Here is an 11,793-nt window from a genome sequence, read left to right on the forward strand (position 1 = left end):
CGAGGGGTGCGTGGATTGCTGGAGTGTGAGAGGAAAGGAGAGAGGAGGGGGGGGGGACTCCGTCTGTCGTGTACTTCACAGGTTGTTTTTGATTCTTTAATCACTGATAAACTATTTGTCATTTGTTCACTGATCTAAGAGTTCCTCCCAGTTAAGCTGTACAATACCACATTATGTGTTGGGAGTTAACTGTCTGTAACAGTCTTTAAAACTGTACGGTGTGAAGGTGAACTACGATCATTTGTCAGCTAAAGGGGGCTTGTCTACAAATATATATATATATATATATATGATAACTAGCCCTGTCTCTGTACATCATTAGGGACTCTGTGGAGAGAGAGGAGACAGGTTGGAGCTTCCGGGTCAGGCCCGTGCTCCCTCCTGACCCCTTCCTCCTCTACTCTCCCTCCCTACTAACCCCTTCCTCTCTCATCCTAGTTCCCTCCCTCCCTCATCAGCTCATCAGACAATATTTTCTTTGGTGTGTGTGTGGGGGGGGGGGGATGGGGGGGGGGTAAAATTTAAAGCAGAAACACGTTTAGGAGGTTGTGTGAAAATGAAAGAAGTCTGGTGTTGGATTTAGTACTCCCATCATGCTCTGCGTCTGAAAAGCCTGCGTTGCTCAGGGCCTCAGTGCAGGAGTGTGTGTGATGCTGCACCTCACAGCCACACCAATGTCTACACAGCCTCACTAAAACAACAGGCGCTTTCATTCAGTCACTTCCAACCAACTAACTACGTATCCAACTGTCACTTCAGTCAAACGACATATCAAACATCTAACTGTCTCCTCATTCAAACATCATATCTGACTGTCTCCTCATTCAAACGACATTTATGACTGCCACTTCATTTAAACTACATATATAACAGTCTCCTCATTCAAACAGTCTCCTCATTCAAACTACATATCAAACTGTCTCCTCATTCAAACTACATTTATGACTGCCACTTCATTTAAACTACATATATAACAGTCTCCTCATTCAAACAGTCTCCTCATTCAAACTACATATCAAACTGTCTCCTCATTCAAACTACATATCAAACTGTCTCCCCATTCAAACGACATATTTAACTGTCTCCTCATTCAAACGACATATCTAACTGTCTCCTCATTCAAACGACATATCTAACTGTCTCCTCATTCAAACGACATATCTACCTGTCTCCTCATTCAAACTCCATATCAAACTGTCTCCTCATTCAAACTACATTTATGACTGCCACTTCATTTAAACTACATATATAACAGTCTCCTCATTCAAACAGTCTCCTCATTCAAACTACATATCTAACTGTCTCCTCATTCAAACTACATATCAAACTGTCTCCTCATTCAAACGACATATCTAACTGTCTCCTCATTCAAACATCATATCTGACTGTCTCCTCATTCAAACGACATATCTAACTGTCTCCTCATTCAAACTACATATCAAACTGTCTCCTCATTCAAACTACATTTATGACTGCCACTTCATTTAAACTACATATCTAACTGTCTCCTCATTCAAACAGTCTCCTCATTCAAACGACATATCTAACTGTCTCCTCATTCAAACTACATATCTAACTGTCTCCTCATTCAAACTGTCTTCTCATTCAAACTACATATCTAACTGTCTCCTCATTCAAACTACATTTCTAACTTGATCCTCATTCAAACTGTCTCCTCATTCAAACTACATATCTAACTGTCTCCTCATTCAAACTACATATCAAACTGTCTCCTCATTCAAACTACATATCTAACTGTCTCCTCATTCAAACTGTCTCCTCATTTAAACTACATATCAAACTGTCTCCTCATTCAAACTGTCTCCTCATTCAAACTACATATCTAACTGTCTCCTCATTCAAACTACATATCTAACTGTCTCCTCATTCAAACTACATATCTAACTGTCTCCTCATTCAAACTGTCTCCTCATTCAAACTACATATCAAACTGTCTCCTCATTCAAATGCTCTGGATAAGAGCGTCTGCTAAATGACTTAAATGTAAATGTAAATATCTAACTGTCTCCTCATTCAAACTACATATCTAACTGTCTCCTCATTCAAACTGTCTCCTCATTCAAACTACATATCTAACTGTCTCCTCATTCAAACTACATATCTAACTGTCTCCTCATTCAAACTGTCTCCTCATTCAAACTACATATCTAACTGTCTCCTCATTCAAACTGTCTCCTCATTCAAACTACATATCAAACTGTCTCCTCATTCAAACTACATATCTAACTGTCTCCTCATTCAAACTGTCTCCTCATTCAAACTACATATCTAAAATGTGACTGCCACTTCATTTAAACTACATATCTAACTGTCTCCTCATTCAAACTGTCTCCTCATTTAAACTACATATCTAACTGTCTCCTCATTCAAACTGTCTCCTCATTTAAACTACATATCTAACTGTCTCCTCATTCAAACTGTCTCCTCATTTAAACTACATATCTAACTGTCTCCTCATTCAAACTGTCTCCTCATTCAAACGACATATCTAACTGTCTCCTCATTCAAACTGTCTCCTCATTCAAACTACATATCTAACTGTCTCCTCATTCAAACTGTCTCCTCATTCAAACTACATATCTAACTGTCTCCTCATTCAAACTGTCTCCTCATTTAAACTACATATCTAACTGTCTCCTCATTCAAACTACATATCAAACTGTCTCCTCATTTAAACTACATATCTAACTGTCTCCTCATTCAAACTACATATCTAAAATGTGACTGCCACTTCATTCAAACTACATATCTAACTGTCTCCTCATTCAAACTACATATCTAACTGCCTCCTCATTCAAACTACATATCTAACTGTCTCCTCATTCAAACTGTCTCCTCATTCAAACTACATATCTAACTGTCTCCTCATTCAAACTGTCTCCTCATTCAAACTACATATCTAACTGTCTCCTCATTCAAACTGTCTCCTCATTCAAACTACATATCTAACTGCCTCCTCATTCAAACTGTCTCCTCATTCAAACTACATATCAAACTGTCTCCTCATTCAAACTACATATCAAACTGTCTCCTCATTTAAACTGTCTCCTCATTCAAACTGTCTCCTCATTCAAACTACATATCAAACTGTCTCCTCATTCAAACTATGCATCACTTCATTTGTTGGAGAAAAGGAAAATGCAGTAACCAGGCAGAAAGGTTCATCTTGGGAGTTCCCTTGCTTCATCCCCATGGGGGGGGGGGACTCTCTTCATAACACGACACACCCCTGGATAAACATTTATCTCACGATTCAAAAGCCACTCAAACCCAAGTCCGTCGGACAGTCATTGCGGTTTGTTTTGACTAACAAAAGCCGACCGTACACAAAGACAGACTTCGCCAAATGACATCTCCATCTGAGAGGGGATTTACAGTGTGTGTGTGTGTGTGTGTGTGTGTGTGTGTGTGTGTGTGGCAGGGATAGGAGTGGAGAAGACAGGGAGATTCCTCACAAAGCACATGATCATTTGTGATGGCTCTAAACACCCACAGTACAGTAACCCCTGACTCACCCCAAACACCTACAGTAACCCCTGACTCACCCCAAACACCTACAGTAACCCCTGACTCACCCCAAACACCTAAAGTAACCCCTGACTCACCCCAAATACCTACAGTACAGTAACCCCTGACTCACCCCAAACACCTACAGTAACCCCTGACTCACCCCAAATACCTACAGTAACCCCTGACTCACCCCAAACACCTACAGTAACCCCTGACTCACCCCAAACACCTACAGTAACCCCTGACTCACCCCAAACACCTACAGTAACCCCTGACTCACCCCAAACACCTACAGTAACCCCTGACTCACCCCAAACACCCACAGTACTGTACTGCTTCTCTTTCCTGATGGATTCTCTGTTCTCTACTGCTCTCCAGAACAAGCCAACAAAACACCAAGGTTCACAGTCCATGCCTCTGAAAAACATCCCCAAAGCAGGATGCTGCCACCACCATGCTTCACCACAGGGGATGGTGCCACCACCATGCTTCACCACAGGGGATGGTGCCACCACCATGCTTCACCACAGGGGATGGTGCCACCACCATGCTTCACCACAGGGGATGGTGCCACCACCATGCTTCACCACAGGCGATGGTGCCACCACCATGCTTCACCACAGGCGATGGTGCCACCACCATGCTTCACCACAGGGGATGGTGCCAGGTTTCCTCCAGACGTGATGCTGCCACCACCATGCTTCACCACAGGGGATGGTGCCACCACCATGCTTCACCACAGGGGATGGTGCCACTACCATGCTTCACCACAGGGGATGGTGCCACCAACATGCTTCACCACAGGGGATGGTGCCACCACCATGCTTCACCACAGGCGATGGTGCCACCACCATGCTTCACCACAGGGGATGGTGCCAGGTTTCCTCCAGACGTGATGCTGCCACCACCATGCTTCACCACAGGGGATGGTGCCACCACCATGCTTCACCACAGGGGATGGTGCCACCACCATGCTTCACCACAGGGGATGGTGTCCCCACCATGCTTCACCTACAGGGGATGGTGCCAGGTTTCCTCCAGACGTGATGCTGCCACCACCATGCTTCACCACAGGGGATGGTGCCACCACCATGCTTCACCACAGGGGATGCTGCCACCACCATGCTTCACCACAGGGGATGGTGTCACCACCATGCTTCACCACAGGGGATGGTGCCACCACCATGCTTCACCACAGGGGATGGTGCCACCACCATGCTTCACCACAGGGGATGGTGCCACCACCATGCTTCACCACAGGGGATGGTGCCGCCACCATGCTTCACCACAGGGGATGGTGTCAAGTTTCTTTCAGATGTGACACTTGGCATTCAGGCCAAAGAGTTCAATCTTCGGTTCATCAGACCAGAGAATCTTGCTTCTCATAGCCTGAGAGTCTTTAGGTGAATTTTGGTGAACTCCAAGCGTGCTGTCATGGGCCTTTTACTGATGAGTGGCTTCTATCTGGCCACTCTACCATAAAGGTCTGATTGGTGGAGTGCTGCAGAGAAGGTTGTCCTTCTGGAAGGTTCTCCCATCTCCTCAGAGGAACTCTGTCAGAGTGACCATCGCGTTCTTGGTCCATTCTCACCCCGATTGCTTGGTCGGGCGGCCAGTTTGGTCGGGCGGCCAGCTCTAGGAAGAGTCTTGGTGTTTCCAAACTTCTTTAATTTAAGAATGATGGAGGCCACTGTGTTCTTGGGGACCTTCAATACCGCAGAAACTTTTTGGTACCCTTCCCCAAATCTGTGCCTCGACACAATCCTGTCTCGGACAATTCCTTTGACCTCATGGCTTGGTTTCTGCTCTGACATGCACTGTCAACTGTGGGACCTTATATATACAGGTGTGTGCCTTTCCAAATAATGTCCAATCAATTTAATTTACCACAAGTGGACTCCAATCAAGTTATAGAAACATCTGAAGGATGATCAATGGAAACAGGATGCACCTGAGCTCAATTTCCAGTCTCGTAGAAAAGGGTCTGAAAACTTCTGTAAATAAGGTATTTCTATTTATTATTTTTTATATACATTTGCTGTCTAAAAACTTGTTTTCACTTCGTCATTATGGGGCATTGTGATATCATTATATGGGGCATTGTGATGTCAGTATGGGGTATTGTGATATCATTATGGGGCATTGTGATGTCATTATGGGGTATTGTGATATCATTATGGGTTATTGTGATATCATTATGGGGCATTGTGATATCATTATGGGACATTGTGATATCATTATGGGGTATTGTGATATCATTATGGGGCATTGTGATATCATTATGGGGCATTGTGATGTCATTATGGGGTATTGTGATATCATTATGGGGCATTGTGATATCATTATGGGGCATTGTGATATCATTATGGGGTATTGTGATATCATTATGGGGCATTGTGATATCATTATGGGGCATTGTGATGTCATTATGGGGTATTGTGATATCATTATGGGGCATTGTGATGTCATTATGGGGTATTGTGATATCATTATGGGGCATTGTGATATCATTATGGGGTATTGTGATATCATTATGGGTCATTGTGATATCATTATGGGTCATTGTGATATCATTATGGGGTATTGTGATATCATTATGGGTCATTGTGATATCATTATGGGTCATTGTGATATCATTATGGGGTATTGTGATATCATTATGGGGTATTGTGATATCATTATGGGTCATTGTGATATCATTATGGGGTATTGTGATATCATTATGGGGCATTGTGATATCATTATGGGGTATTGTGATATCATTATGGGTCATTGTGATATCATTATGGGGTATTGTGTGTAGATTGATGAGGAAAAACATGAATTTAATCCATTTTAGAATACGGCTGTAATGTAACAAAATGTGGAAAAGTCAAGGGTCTGAATACTTTTCCAAATGCACGGTGCTTATGTGTAGGTTTAGTTGCCTAGACTGAGAGCTCCTTGTGTACAGTAGGGATGCATCCCAAATAGCACCCGATTCCCTTTATAGTGCACTACTTAAGACATGGTTCCTAAGGGGGGTGGAAAGGGTGCCATTTGGGATGTAGCGTAGGTGAGACAAGGATTGGAAGCAACAACATACATGATAAGAGCTGTGATGACTAGAGGACAACTGTTCTCAGTGCTGATGGGTGGACAGACGCTGACAGACAGACAGACAGACAGACAGACAGACAGACGTGTAACAGAAAGACAGACAGACAGACAGACGTGTAACAGACAGACAGACTTACAGACAGGCAGACAGACGGCCAGACAGACGTGTGACAGACAGACAGACGTGTGACAGACAGACAGACAGACGTGTAACAGACAAACAGACAGACAGACAGACAGCCAGACAGCCAGGCAGACAGACAGACAGACAGACAGACAGACAGACAGACAGACAGACTTACAGACAGACAGACAGACGTGTAACAGAAAGACAGACAGACAGACAGACGTGTAACAGACAGACAGACTTACAGACAGGCAGACAGACGGCCAGACAGACGTGTGACAGACAGACAGACAGACGTGTGACAGACAGACAGACGTGTAACAGACAAACAGACAGACAGACAGACAGCCAGACAGACAGACAGACAGACAGACAGACAGACGTGTGACAGACAGACAGACAGACAGACGTGTGACAGACAGACAGCCAGACAGACGTGTGACAGACAGACAGCCAGACAGACGTGTGACAGACAGACGTGTGACAGACAGACGTGTGACAGACAGACAGACAGACAACCCACTGGGCATAGATGTCAATTCAACGTCTATTCCACGTTTGTTCAACGTAATTTCATTGAAATGAGGTGGAAACAACGTTGATTCAACCAGGCGCGTGTCCAGTGAGAATCCTTCATGTCACATACCTGAGTTGGCTTTTGGACCACCTGCTTTGGCTGCGAAAAGAGGAAAGAGAGAGAGAGAAGAGGTTTAAAATTCATCCTGGACCAATGTTTTCAAGAGAACATCATTACATGCCTGTTTAATACACTCTGAAAAGGGGAGACGTCGTAGAAAATAAACATCACTGAAGACACTGCTGTTTTTGGAGACGGAGTCGTGTTCGCTAGCGAAGACAGATTTGCGGTGATTTACTAACAATAAGGGAATTGTTTCGTTTCATTGAGACAAGTTGCTTAGCAGAGCTAGCTAAAACGGATTAAAGTTGGTTAGAAACCCTTTGAACTATTCTGCTAGCAACCGTAATGCTGTCCTAGGAGGAGGAGGAGGAGCAGAAGGAGGTGGAGGAAGAGGAGGGAGATGACTAACAAAGCTCAGATTATGTCTCCTAGGACAGGAAGTATATGTAGGACAAGGGCTGGACAGGAAGTATCTGTAAGACCAGGACTGGACAGGAAGTATCTGTAAGATCAGGGCTGGACAGGAAGTATCTGTAAGACCAGGGCTGGACAGGAAGTATCTGTAAGCCAAGCGTACTGTACACACACGCACACACACACACACACACACACACACACACACACACACACACACACACACACACACACACACACACACACACACACACACACACACACACACACACACACACACACACACACACACACACACACATTCCATGCCCCCTGGATGGGGATGGTTGTGAACAGCTGGTGAGTTTTGTGCCAGCTCTGTGCTGTATGCCAGCGGTGTGTGTGTGTGTGTGTGTGTGTGGTGTGTGTGTGTGTGTGTGTGTGTCTAATAGCAACACGGTAAACGTTGACACACCGGATGGGGTCGGGACCGCGGCACTCCAACACTGGCCATAAAGGAACATCTGAAAGACACTGGTTCCCCATTCTGATCGAACTGGAACGACACTAACAGGATACACCCCCAGGACCCTATTCCCTATGTAGTGCACTACTTTTGTTGTGCACCATAGGGAATAGGGTGCAGTGTGAGAGGATACACATATTATAACAAGCAGACACTGAAATGGTACCCTATTCCCTATGTAGTGCACTACTTCTGACCAGAGCTGTTGTGTCACAGATTCCACCCTATTCCCTATATAGTAGTGCACTACCTCTGACCAGAGCTGTTGTGTCACAGATTCCACCCTATTCCCTATATAGTAGTGCACTACCTCTGACCAGAGCTGTTGTGTCACAGATTCCACCCTATTCCCTATATAGTAGTGCACTACCTCTGACCAGAGCTGTTGTGTCACAGATTCCACCCTATTCCCTATATAGTAGTGCACTACCTCTGACCAGAGCTGTTGTGTCACAGATTCCACCCTATTCCCTATATAGTAGTGCACTACTTCTGACCAGAGCTGTTGTGTCACAGATTCCACCCTATTCCCTATATAGTGCACTACTTCTGACCAGAGCTGTTGTGTCACAGATTCCACCCTATTCCCTATATAGTGCACTACTTCTGACCAGAGCTCTTGTGTCACAGATTCCACCCTATTCCCTATGTCGTGCACTACCTCTGACCAGAGCTGTTTTGTCACAGATTCCACCCTATTCCCTATGTAGTGCACTACTTCTGACCAGAGCTGTTGTGTCACAGATTCCACCCTATTCCCTATATAGTGCACTACCTCTGACCAGAGCTGTTGTGTCACAGATTCCACCCTATTCCCTATGTAGTGCACTACATCTGACCAGAGCTGTTGTGTCACAGATTCCACCCTATTCCCTATATAGTAGTGCACTACTTCTGACCAGAGCTGTTGTGTCACAGATTCCACCCTATTCCCTATGTAGTGCACTACCTCTGACCAGAGCTGTTGTGTCACAGATTCCACCCTATTCCCTATGTAGTGCACTACCTCTGACCAGAGCTGTTGTGTCACAGATTCCACCCTATTCCCTATGTAGTGCACTACCTCTGACCAGAGCTGTTATGTCACAGATTCCACCCTATTCCCTATGTCGTGCACTACCTCTGACCAGAGCTGTTGTGTCACAGATTCCACCCTGTTCCCTATGTAGTGCACTACCTCTGACCAGAGCTGTTGTGTCACAGATTCTACCCTATTCCCTATGTCGTGCACTACCTCTGACCAGAGCATCCAGTGGATCTCTCTAAAACATCTGACAGTTTCTTTAGAGACACAACGGTTGGCACGGCTGTGGAGCGAGGTCACAATGTCAGACAAATTCATTCATTTAATACCTAGATCGTGACGCTTGTCACCCCCCCCACCCACCCCACCCCCCACCATTACCCCCCCCCCACCGCCTCTGTTAACTATAAAACCCTTTTAAAATACATCACAGGAAACAACCCATTCATTCTGCTGCAGTAACAAAACAATAAACTGACCTTTTTAAAAACCCACTTTAGAATCCAGATATTCAGACTTCATCTTTCAGTCACTGGCTTCCGCCTCCAAAATGGCACCCTGATCCCCTTTATAGTGCACTCCTTGTTGACCAGGGCCAATGGGGAAACAGGATGCCATTTCCCACTGAATATTCATGCGGGTTCTTTAACAACAGCAGCCAATGGGGAAACAGGATGCCATTTCCCACTGAATATTCATGCAGGTTCTTTAACAACAGCAGCCAATGGGGAAACAGGATGCCATTTCCCACTGAATATTCATGCAGGTTCTTTAACAACAGCAGCCAATGGGGAAACAGGATGCCATTTCCCACTGAATATTCATGCGGGTTCTTTAACAACAGCAGCCAATGGGGACACAGGATGCCATTTCTCACTGAATATTCACGCGGGTTCTTTAACAACAGCAGCCAATGGGGAAACAGGATGCCATTTCTCACTGAATATTCATGCGGGTTCTTTAACAACAGCAGCCAATGGGGAAACAGGATGCCATTTCTCACTGAATATTCATGCGGGTTCTTTAACAACAGCAACCAATGGGGAAACAGGATGCCATTTCTCACTGAATATTCATGCAGGTTCTTTAACAACAGCAGCCAATGGGGAAACAGGATGCCATTTCTCACTGAATATTCATGCGGGTTCTTTAACAACAGCAACCAATGGGGAAACAGGATGCCATTTCTCACTGAATATTCATGCGGGTTCTTTAACAACAGCAGCCAATGGGGACACAGGATGCCATTTCTCACTGAATATTCACGCGGGTTCTTTAACAACAGCAGCCAATGGGGAAACAGGATGCCATTTCTCACTGAATATTCATGCGGGTTCTTTAACAACAGCAGCCAATGGGGAAACAGGATGCCATTTCCCACTGAATATTCATGCGGGTTCTTTAACAACAGCAGCAGGAAGCTCAGTCTGAAGGACGTCGTGGTGACGTAAAACATATCAACTGTATTAATTAAAACGTGACGCAAACCTTGACTGGGTAGAATAACGGACTGTTCAGTACAGGGGTTAGTTTAGGTTCGAGTCGTATCGTTAAATCAACTCATAAAACAGTTAACAACAACACCATTCGTTATCTATAGGAGGTAGTTATACCCTGCCTTCCAAAGGTAAAGGTTCGACCATCATTCTCCATCATCATCTAGGATGAAACATTCCACAATATGCCAGAGTTGTAACCATACTCCTTTAACCACAGAAGTCTCTCTCTCTCCCTCTCTTTCTCTCCCTCTCTCTGTCTCTCTCCCTCTCTCTGTCTCTCTCTCTCCCTCTCTCTCTCTGTCGCTCTCTTTATCTCTCTCCCTCCCTCCCCCTCTCTCTCTCTCTCTGTCTCTCTCCCTCTCTCTGTCTCTCTCCCTCTCTCTGTCTCTCTCCCTCTCTCTGTCTTTCTCTCTCTCTCTCTGTCTCTCTGTCTCTCTCCCTCTCATGTCTCTCTCCCTCTCTCCCTCCCTCTCTCTGTCTCTCTCTCTCTCTCTCTCTCTCAATTCAATTCAAGTGCTTTATTGGCATGGGAAACATGTGTTAACATTGCCAAAGCAAGTGAGGTAGATAATATACAAAAGTGAAAGTAACAATAAAAGTTAACAGTAAACATTACACATACAGAAGTTTTAAAACAATAAAGACATTACAAATGTCATAATATGTAAATATACAGTGTTGTAACAATGTGCAAATAGTTAAAGTACAAAAGGGAAAATAAATAAGCATAAATATGGGTTGTATTTACAATGGTGTTTGTTCTTCACTGGTTGCCCTTTTCTCGTGTCACTGGTTGCCCTTTTCTCGTGGCAACAGGTCATAAATCGTGCTGCTGTGATGTCACACTGTGGAATTTCACCCAGTAGATATGGGAGTTTATCAAAATCGGGTTTGTTTTCTAATTCTTTGTTGATCTGTGTAATCTGAGAGAAATATGTGTCTCTAATATGGTCA

At 44.5% G+C, this 11,793-nt stretch overlaps 1 long non-coding RNA gene across 1 annotated transcript in view; it reads right to left on the reverse strand.

The window, feature by feature from the left end:
• LOC135537757 (uncharacterized) overlaps positions 1–9,955 on the reverse strand; it is a 15,434-nt gene extending 5,479 nt beyond the window's left edge. The window contains exons 1-2 of the long non-coding RNA XR_010455266.1: positions 9,820–9,955; positions 7,404–7,433 (exon numbers count right to left, since the gene is read on the reverse strand). This is a non-coding gene — a long non-coding RNA (uncharacterized LOC135537757). The remainder of the gene's footprint in view (positions 1–7,403; positions 7,434–9,819) is intronic.
• Between the last annotated feature and the right edge of the window lie 1,838 nt (positions 9,956–11,793).

The sequence above is a fragment of the Oncorhynchus masou genome, unplaced genomic scaffold, assembly GCF_036934945.1.
Source record: "Oncorhynchus masou masou isolate Uvic2021 unplaced genomic scaffold, UVic_Omas_1.1 unplaced_scaffold_839, whole genome shotgun sequence".
NCBI classification, from domain to species: Eukaryota; Metazoa; Chordata; class Actinopteri; order Salmoniformes; family Salmonidae; genus Oncorhynchus; species Oncorhynchus masou.